General features: G+C 57.6%; 1 long non-coding RNA gene across 1 annotated transcript; it reads right to left on the reverse strand.

Moving 5' to 3' along the window:
• Nucleotides 1-5,519: 5,519 nt before the first annotated feature.
• LOC130147178 (uncharacterized) lies at nucleotides 5,520-7,157 on the reverse strand. Its single transcript, XR_008821146.1, has 3 exons — nucleotides 7,088-7,157; nucleotides 6,302-6,440; nucleotides 5,520-5,603 (listed from the first exon to the last, which is right to left on the reverse strand). It is a non-coding gene; the product is annotated as an uncharacterized LOC130147178 (long non-coding RNA).
• Nucleotides 7,158-10,594: the final 3,437 nt, after the last annotated feature.

Genomic DNA, 10,594 nt, shown 5'->3' on the forward strand with positions numbered 1-10,594 from the left:
GCATTGAATTGAATGTGCTTTTTGTGCGATTCCCTGCTGACACCAGACATCGGCTGTGTGATGAAAGACCTCTGCTCCCCCCAGCCCAGCACCCCATGGCTTCCTCCCAGGACCTTGCCCTGGAAAGGTTCCTGTCCCCCTACGGAAACCTCTGCGGGGGGTATCAGGGCACAGGGAGAGGGAAGATGGCCTTTGGACCCCCATCTCATCTATCCCTGCAAGAGTTGTCCCCAAAATGGGGTCATGGCCCCCAGAGGATCATGGCACTATATGTGCCATGGCACCATATCCCCACTATATGGGGACATGGGTGGGATGTATAGCAGGGAGTCACCATGCCAGGAGTGGGGCTGTGGGCACACAGTGGGCTGTGTTGCAGCAGCTCCCTTCTACATCCCCTAGGGCCAGGCTGGGTGAAGGATGGTCAGGGACCTCTGCATCTGCAGGTGGCTGCTCCCCAAAGAGCCACCTGCACCTGTATCCTGCCACCTTCTGCTCCCCCAGCTCTCCATTGCCTTTCTCATCCCAACTGACAGCCCTGGGGATGGGTTGTCTGGGGGCCAAGGTTCCTTCTTCTGCAGGACTCCTATCCCCTGGGACACAGGGGACCAAAGCCTGTAGCGAGCATCTCTGCCCCTGCCCTGCTCAGCCTCCTCGCCCGGCCCCAGTGCTCAGCAGTAACTAGGCACCCTGGTGTTCCCCGTGGGGCTGCAACCCCTGCTGAAACCCAGAGGCCGCAAGACACTCACTTAGATGCCCGAGCAGGCATTTTTCTTCCCAAAGCTTGTAGTTGCGCTTGCAGCAGCAGGTAGCTGTGCAGGCAGGGGTGGAGGGGTCCAGATGCAGCTGCAGACGGCAGGTCAGGAGAGTGGGGCATGGCAGAGCTGTGCTTCTGGTGCCCCCCGAGCAAGGACGTGGCGGTCAAGTGGAAGAGCAAGTCTCACTGTTCAAACCAAGCATCTTCTGGCCAGACATCAGGCTGAGGGACAGCTGTGGGCTCACATTGAGGTGCTGCGAGGGGGACACACGGAGAGGAAGCAAGGGGAAGGGACATGGCACATGAAGGGTTAAAGGTGTCCTTCCCACCCAGCATACACTGTGTGCCAATCCTCCCAGCCATGTGTTTGAAATCCTTTCTGCTATCTCCTGAAAATATTTACAGTACACGCAGATAAATTAGCTGTAGCGCTTATTACGTCTCCCTGGAAATATATACAGCAGTTAAAGATGTTTAAAAAAAATAGCCGAAAGCCGTCTCTTTACTATATCTGGAAGATATTTCACAGCGCGGGGAATTTACAGGGCTGGGTGGTGGGGAAATCACATTTATTTTCACTCGAGTAGAGAAAGTTAAAGGACCCTTCACTGGAGTTTATTTTCATCTCTACTTTCGAGACAAGGAGCCAAGGTTGCCTTGGAGCGAGCCGTCACGCCGAGGTGGGGGTACGTTGGGGTAGCGTGGGGGTGGAGGCCAGGAGCTTGGTGGCACCATGAGCTCCCGGACACTCGGACACAGGCTCCTCACACCCCTGCAGGGCATGCTGCCTGATGAGCCTCCAGAGAAAACAAGTGACATGGAGGCTGGGGACACCATTGCCAGGTACCCGTGGAGGTTTAGATGATGGGACACCTCTGGTAGTCCAGGCTGCCTGGTGCAGGGTCAGGGTCTCTCCTCCTTCTGGGCAGGATCTCAGCCAACCTCACTTCTCACAGACCTCCCACAAAACACCTGCCTGTCCCCTTGCCCCCAAGCACACATTTCTGAGGGCACTGCACCCCAGAAGAGCAATGTCCTCAAAGCATATATCTCCTCAGCCAAAGCAGCCTGAGAGGCTGCTCCCATCCCCAGTGCCATCCCAAGTCAAGAAGCTCTGCCAGGACAAAGTGATGGGGCACTGTCGCACTCGAGGCTGCTTTGTTGGTTTTTGTCTGCCAGAGAAAAGCGAAAGCTGGTGTCATCTCCATGCACAACTTTCGCCATAGCTTCTGGGTGAAAATCAAGGTGATCTTCAAACCCACAGCAGAGGCATCAGGTGTCACAGATTCTCCCCATCTCCAGACTTCAAGGCTGACCCTCCTCAAATGTCCTTTCCAGAAGTCCCCAGATCTCCACACCGTGGTGAAAGGGCTGTGGTGGAACATCTCCACTTCTTGGTTAGCTCCTGTAGCCAACGTCATCTTGCCTGGTGAAAGCTCATTGATTGAAACATTCTCTTCCTGTCTTCTCTGGCTTCTCCCTTGGCTGAGGGTTCCCATGGGAAGACACCTGCCAGCCAGGAGTCAAAGACCAAGGTCCTCAAATGCACTCATTGACTCATGGTCACTGACCAAACATTAGATGACAATGTCTTTTGGGCCACTGGCATCAAGATCTGGAATCAAGCTGCTGGCCCTGACGTAAAAGGCTTTGGGAAGCCATTTGCTAATTCCCCTGAGTCACCCGCTCCCTCTGGCTGTTTTGAAATTCATATCTAATGAGTGGTTTGGGTGAAGGAATTCTGCAAAGATGCAAACAATTCCTTTGCCAAAATAAATGGAGCCAGAGCCGGGCTTATAAACATATAAATCATTTCTAGTTTTTAGCTTGCAAACAAGATACTTGTTTCTTCATACAGATTTGGGAGAGGGTACGAGGCAGGAGGAGGAGTGGGGGGCACTGACTGAAGCTCCCCTCCAAGCGCAGACCATGCCTTCCTCAGAGCAAAACATGGGGCACCAGCCACCCTCCAGAAAGTCTCAAGGAAGTAGCTCCAGAAAGTCCTCCAGAAAGTCTCCAGGAGGGAGGAAAGTTGGGCTCTCCAGCAGCTTTTTTGCTTATTGGCTCCTCAAACAATAATCTGCAGCAAATTAACTCAACCAATTCTTAATTTTCTCTCCAACTGAGGGATGTCATGTCCTGGGCCAGGCAGGAAGGAGAAACATCCTTGGGGTTGAAGGACATTGCACAGAGAACAACTTAACCACACTGCACAGGGCTGGCTAAACATGCGCACTTTGCTGTGCATGCACTCCATGCAGGACCGCTATGGGACAGGAGAAAAATGATGCAAATCACCCAAACCAGAGTCAAGAACAGCATGGCCCTAGCATGGCTAGCAGAGGACAGAGCTCACCTGGCTGCAGGGTCATGGCATTCCTCTGAGCCCCATGCCGCTGGTGGGGTTCGGCACCCCTGGGACATGGGTGGCCCCTTGCTCTGGTAGCCATTTGCCCAGGAGCTGGGAGATGGCAAACCTGCACCCTGGGATGGGAGCTGCTCCCGTGGAAGAGTTTTGCACCGAGTTTGTGCTAACCACATTTTTTCCCAAATAAAGTGTTCTAGCTTGGTCAAATTTGAGCATATTCCAGGGACACAAGACAAATCTCAGCCTCTCTTCCCTCCCTACTTGCCAAATTGCTTCAAAGACAGAATTTTAAAACAAAATAAGGAAATAAGGACAAATACTTTGCTTTCCCTTATCCCCATTCTTGGAAAGAGCCACGTTCTCCAGCTGAAAGCTTCCCCCAAAATTTAACTGGAGGCTGCAACCCACCCTGAAAAAAATTGCCACCCAGCCTGGGATGGTTTGGCAAAGCTGGCAGCAACTGCAGGCAGGGTTCTACAGAAGGAAGCATCAAGTGTCCTTAAAAGCAGGGGGCCCTTCTGGCTCCCCACCCTGAGCACATGGAGTCCGTCTGTGGCACGCTCAGAGCACAGTCACTTTATTTATAGGACACAGAGGATGTGCCTTGGCCCTCCAGGGGCTCTTTCCCCCCTTTTTTTTTTCTTTTTTTTTTTTTTTTCCCCAAGCCTGCAGAAGCCAGCCAGATAACCAAAGCTGTTCCTCACTTTCACAGCAGATAAGCTAATTGTCGGATATGCCCTTTGAGATAAGCAGAGCCGGGTTTACGAGGGAACATGTGTTCTTGGGAAACGCTGTCACCCAGCTGCGATGCGTGTGATAACCCAAGGACGTGCAGGCTCCTTCCCCGAGGAATCGGGGAGTCCCTTGGCTACCGGGGCTCAGGGGCTGCTGCCTTGGGCCGCTGTGGTGTGTTTTGGGTGTGGGGGGGTGGGGGTGTGTGTGTTCCCCTGCTCCCCTGCTCCGTTGCTGCTGAGCAAGGAAATGCTGCAGTGCAGAGCACCGCCAGACCCCCAGGAGACCCAGTTCTTTGGATGCTTTGTAATTCAGCAGAAGGTTTAATGCGTATTGAAACTCACAAAAAATTTGCAGTGAGTTTAGGACAGGTCAGGCCAGGCTGGTACTGATAGAGACTCCCTGGCAGCACCAGTGGGTGCCGAGTCCCTGTCTGAAGCACGAATACAGGCAAGAGGGTATTTCCCTCCAGCCCCTGCGGACCCACGTGGCTCTATCACTGGTGGGGCAATGGCTGAGCACCAGTCTGCACTGGGTGAAGCCAAGGCACTGGAGACAGAGGCTCAGTCCAGACAGGGCTGAGCAGGGGGAAGCCATGGGTGACCCCACAGATGGGTCACTGGTGGGCTTGCCTCCGCTAGCTAAAAACCTCTGGCGAGGAGCTGTTGCCCATGCACAGCCTCCAGACCAAGGCTGGGGCCAGGTTTCCCAAATTTCACGTAAATGTCAAAGCCAGGGGACCCCTTGGAGGCCGTTTCAGCTGCCCCAGCCTGCCCTGACTGCAACCAGCCTGTTTGGGAGCAGTCAAGTCCTAGACTCTCTGCTGATGGGGATGGCAGAGCCTCCTGAAGCATGGCAAGGCTCACCCTGACATGCAAGACATGCTGTGCTGGCAGGACCGTGCACCGCCCAAAGGATTTGCACCAAAATCCTTCCCACACAGTGTCCCCAGTCTTCCCTGGCGTGGGAAGAGAGCAGTCATGCTCCTCCGGGGCCACGCTTGCACACCAGGAGTGAAAGGCAGGCAGAGCTAGGGCATCAGGGTGATCTGAGCCGCTGCACCCTCAGCCCCAGCGAGGATACTCACAGGGTGCACAGGAGAGGGCTGGGGGAGGAGATCTGCTTCTCTGCCCTGCAACGAGACTGCCTTTGGTGTGGCCTTGACCTCCTGCCTGGCTCCTGCTGGCCCCCTGGCTGGCTGTCCTGACCAGGACCTCCCAGCCTAATTGTGGGGAAGCCACCTGCCTGCCACTGGGGGTGCTCAGTCCAGTGTGGCTCCCAGCACTGGAGATGGTCCATCCAGTGAAACTCCCAGCTCTGGGGATGCCCTGACTGGTTTGGCTCCCAGCACTGGGGATGCTCCATCCAGACCAGATCCCAGTGCTGGGGACGCTCTGCTCAGTCCATCTCCCAGCACTGGGCATGCTCAGCATAGTGTGGCTTCCAGCACTGGAGACACTCCATCCAGTCCAGCTCGCAATGCCACCACCCACAGCCACACCTGCAGGACCTGCACAGCAAAGGCACCCACCCGCCGTGATCCCACTGGCCCCGTCCGAGCAGCTCTCCGAGGCAGCAGCAAGGCCGTGCTCCCTTGCCCCCCAGCAAGTGAGCCACCCTTGCTCGGCTGTCCCTTCCCTCCCTCCCCCCAAACAGCCATCACTCACCAGGCTTTGATTACGGCCACAAAGGAGCCTTGGAGGAACCATGGGGAAGCTGGAGGGAGGCAGGCAGATGATGAAAGAGCTGTCAAATGGGATTAAACAGTAACCGTCTCCCCTACTGCTGGGCAGCGGGAAGGGGGACAGATTGTACTGGATTGTAATGCAGGAGCCCTCCCGCTGCTGGAGCCTGCCAGGCCCGTCCTCCTGCAGGCTGCCGGCCGGCCGTGCCCCACCAGCAGGCAGCGGGACAGCCGGGCAGTAGTGCCTGTGTGGGAGGTGGCAGTGGGCGATGCACAGCGGCTCTTCACATGAGCACCCACATCCCCCAGCATCACCCCCAGGCCCTCAGTGAGACCCTCCGCATCCTCTTGTGGGCTGAGGAAGCCATCCCCCAAGTTCCCAGGCATGGAGAGCCTGCAGGGGTTTGGATGGAGCTCTGCCCACCCCCAGCCTGCAGCTGGTGATGTCCCCTTGGCCCCACCAGCACCTGCTGCTGCCAGCATAGCCCTCCCCTCCCCTGCCAGCCCCAAGGGGAGATGGTCTGGCAGGGAACACCTCACTCATCGCATCCTTCTTGCCAGCCCTTGGGTAGAAACTTCTTTTTTCCTTGCCTCATCTCCAGGCAGAGAATCACAGAGGTGGGGAAGGGGTAGGCACACTTTCTTATAGCACAGGGACCAAGCCAGAGCTACCTGGGGACCTTCTGCAGCTCCTCAAGGATGTGGGTGCTGCTTAATCCCACCAGAGCTCTGGAGGCAGGATGAGCATAGGGGACCCTACCTTTCCATGCATCCTCCTGCCACCCCTCGAGCAGCCCAGCAGGTGGGACACAGGGTGCCATGACCTGTGGATCCATCCCATGCATGGTACAGGCGTGTTCTGGCTTTCCCATGGGTGTGCAGCGTCAGGATCTCAGCATCTGGTTGACAAAACGTCTGGGTGCTGGCATGTTCCCCGGGATGCTGATCCACACTGACACCTGTGCCCCAGGCTCCCACCCCTCCACTCCCTGCTGCTGCTCCGGCTTTGCCCTCACCCCTCCATCCACTCCCTAGGACAGAGTGTCACTGTGGGCATGGGGACATCAGGGATGCTGCTGCCCACAATCCCAACAAGCCACTTATACAGGATCTAATGACCAGCACCGCCGGTGCCGTCCCAGTGTGGGTGCAGGTCAAGGAGCCCTCCACCAAAACCGGGGCTGCCCTGGCGTGGCCAGACATCTCCTTATTCCTTCCACATGTCCCAGTTCTTGGGCACTGCGCTCCAACACGCCCGCCCAGGGCTGCCCTTCACCGAAGTGGGAGATGTGGCAGGGCAGACCTTCCCCCGCGGCTGCGCAGCGCCGGAGGCTGGGAGTGCTGGGATGGGCACCAGCAGGGCTGGCTCCCCGCAGGCAGGGGGACAGGCAGGGGGATCCAACCCCTGGCTTTCCAAGCACCCAGGCAGCAAGGTCCCTGGGGAGCACGGATCACCCCGCTGCCTCTCCATCCCAGCACCCCGTGGGAGCCCCCGCCGGGCGCTCACAGGCAGACCCCCCCAACCCCCCTAGCACCGAGTCCTCACCACCCACTCCGCCAGCGGCAGCTTCAGTTTCTCACAGCACCCTCTTTTCTGAGCCATTCGTCACGGGCCCAGCACAAAAGCCAGGGAGAGAAAGAAACAAGGAGTAGGAAAAGGAAGGAAGATAAAAAAAAATAAAATAGAGAAAGGGAGCAAGAAGGAAAGAAAGAGGGAGGACAAGGCGTGAAAAGAGCCAGGTCTGTCGCCGAGAGGGGAGGAGGGGAAATTATGAAATAAATGAAGCACCTCGGCGGTTCGGGGGGCACTGGAAGACAGCCCGACCACGGCTGAATTTTAAACGCCTGCTGCACAATCGGTCCCATTTTGCGAAGAGAGGAAGCTGTGTCCAAAGACCCTCATGTTTATTCATGAGGAGCCTTGCTGGCCCCTCCCACCCTATTGTCTGGGGGTATTTATTTGGGGGCATCTGTCTGGCCCGATGAATGGCAGAGGGGTAATAAATGGGATGGTGGGGCCGGGGAGGGGAGCTGGCGCAGCCAAGCTGGGTGGTGGGCTGCCCTGTCTCCCGACCCCCTTCCCACTCCTCCTTTCGGCCCCATGCCACCTGCGGGGAGCTTCTGCCCCCCACACTGTCGCCAGCCCCCAAAGCAATGCAAGCAGAGCTCCCCACAGACCCATGGTGGTCCAGGGGTGGCAGGGCAAGGGGAGTGGGGACAGGTCTGGAGGGCAAAGATGGATGGTACTGGGTCTGTGGGCTGCTGGAGGCCAGGGGAGTGAAGGGTGGGCATCCCCAAGGTGCCAGCGGCAGCAAAGTCAGGACAGGGCACGCCACTGAGAGCAGCTGCATGGGGCAGGGCTTGCTGGGGGCTTGCCTTGCCTGGCTGGGAGCAGCAACCAGCCCTTCCACAGGCAGCAAGAAGGAGTAGGCAGCCCCCAAGGGGCAGGCAGGGCTGGTTCAGGAAAAGGAGGACCCCATTCATCCACACAGAGGGGCAGGAGGCTCATTGGGGACAGGGTGGGCAGCCTGCGGTGGGGAGAGCTGCATCCCATGTCTGCTGGGCCAGACCACCAGTCTCCTGCCTCTCCTGCCAGAGAGAAGCTTCCTCCAGTGGAAACTCCACTTCATCCTCCCTCAGTGGGTCACAGTCCTCTGACTGTGAGGAGCTCTGCATCAAAACCAGCCTCGGTCGTGTCAAGGGGCTCAGGCACTTCACAGCCTGGAATCAAGACCCTGGTGTGTCCTGGGGTCATTGGGACCCATGGGGCACTGCAGAGGCCAGCCAGCCTGGCTCTGGGAGAAGCACATTGCACCAGAGAAACCTGGTGGCTCTCCTGCAACGGGGTTGGTGGAGGTGTGGGAACAGAGTGGCTGAGCTGACGTAGGCAGCTTGGCTTTCTCCATCCCAGCCTTTCCTTCACCCTGTGCTCAAGGGAGCTGGTGTCCTGCACAACCCTTGCCCAGGGAACACCTGCAGGACACAAGGGTGATGCTCTTTTACAGAGAAAACCATTACAAGATCACCCAGCTGGAAGCTGGAGTTCATCAAATTCAACCTTGAAACAAGCCACAGCCTTGAAGAGGAGCAAAGAAAGGAGGTGGCTCTCAATGGCACAGCCACAAGACCCACTTGCCCCAGCGCACGCTGTCACCCAGATGCTGGCAGAGGTGGCACGATGCAGGGAGGGGACCAGGGCTCCTGGCCAGCCACCTCCACTGTGGCAGCAGGGCCCAGGCAGATGCTCCTGCCCAGGCACCGGGTGCCTGAGGAGGGTTGGGAGGTGCTGGGCAGGGAGAGCAGCCAGGAAGAGCCAGCCTGGCCAGCAGCTCAAGGAGCAGATGGTGCAGTCCACAGGCGAGCACAGACACCTCCCCGCCTGGGCCAGGAGCCAAGGCGATGGCGCGGTTCCCTGCCAGCACCCACAGGCTCTGCTGGGACGGGGAGGCAGCCGGGTGAGTGGGCTCCTCACACCCAGTCTCCCTCCTCAAAACACGAATGTCCTCGCTCCTGCACGGCAGCAAGCATCACACCGGCCAGCACGTATGCCCCGAGTGCAGAGGTCGGTAGGAAGGGGACGGAGCCATGCCTCCATCTTGGTCGCTGGCAGAAGCTCGCTCAGCAGTTTGCTTGTGAGTTCTATCCAGGAAAGTAGTTTTGGAAGGGCATTAGATTTTTGGCAGAGAAGTCGCCTCGTAGCCACGTAAGCCCAAGCACAGCTGCCAGCTGCACTTCCCTGATCTCTTCCATTCCCAAACCTTGGCAGAAAATCCCTCTGTAGCCACAGCCAGTCACCCCCTGGTCCCTTCTCCCTCTGCCCTTGCTTTGGATGGCTCCTGCCTCACCCCCTCACCCCCTGTGCCAGTTTGTATCCCACCTGAGACAGTCTCCAGCAAGGAGACTGGGACCACTAGGGCTCTGTTCAGGTCCCTCTGGGATAATGCCCTGCAGGAGAGCCACACGGGACAGCAGATCTCCAGGAGGCCAGGTGAGGAATATCCCCCGGCCACCAGCCTCTTGGGACAACAGCAATGGGACAGATCAGCCCAGTGGCACCGCTGAGGATCCAGCTTTCAGTGAGGTTGTTAAACACTTGTAACCACCATCCTCAGGGCTCTGCCACTAGACCTTCACCTTCTCCTGGCCCGGGTGACACCACGCACCCTGGGAGGAAGGGCAGAGAGAGGTGGCGGGGAAAGAAATTGATAGGAAAATCAGCTTATGCTTCAGCCCAGCAAAATCAAATGCCTCTTCAGCCAAAGTGGGAACAGGGAAATGATGTGACGAGCTGGCAGCCTCCAAAACCCCATCTCCTCTCCACTCAGGTGCCACAGGAGAGGTCGTGCACAGGGAAGATTACCACAGGCAAGAGAAGGTGGTGACCAGATAAGCTACTCACCCTCTTGCACGCTGGCCAGCCCACATCCCTACACTGCTGGCAGAATGTTCTCTGCGCCCTGTGTTTTGGAGACCTCACATCCCACTAATGAGATGCTTCCTAGGTTGTAATTCGGACAAGTTGGCTTCGGTTGAGAGAAAACCAGAAGGAAAATCCTCCCAGTCCTTCCGGCTTCTGTAATTGAATGCAAATTGTTCGGTAAATATCTGCAGCCAAACACCCCTGCGGCCACAGAGCGGAGGAGGGAGTGCCGTGCTCCAGCCGGGATGGTTTCTACCACGGGGTGATTTTTCCGGCATGCACGCTTGGCTCTTCTTGACAAAGGGAGAGAGCTGGGGGGCACATCCCTGGCCAGCATCAGCTTTGCTTCACAGAGGTGGTGACAGGGTGGACAGCACATGTGCCAGAGGCTGTGATCCTCCCGCTGCCCGCTGTTGCCAGCCCTCCCTGCCTGCGGGGGGGTCCGGAGGTCCCTGCAGAGAGGGCAGCGTGGTGAGGCAGGGCAATGCCCCGGCCAGGAGGGATGCTCCCTGGCCAGAAGGGATGCTCCCTGGGACGAGAAATGAGCTGAGTGCAGGCAGGGAGGACAGGAGGGAAGAGACGTGGGAGCAGAGACGACCACATGGGCACTGCCTTATAGGTCATGAGCCGTTT

The sequence above is a fragment of the Falco biarmicus genome, chromosome 4 (genome assembly GCF_023638135.1).
Source record: "Falco biarmicus isolate bFalBia1 chromosome 4, bFalBia1.pri, whole genome shotgun sequence".
Lineage (NCBI taxonomy): Eukaryota > Metazoa > Chordata > Aves > Falconiformes > Falconidae > Falco > Falco biarmicus.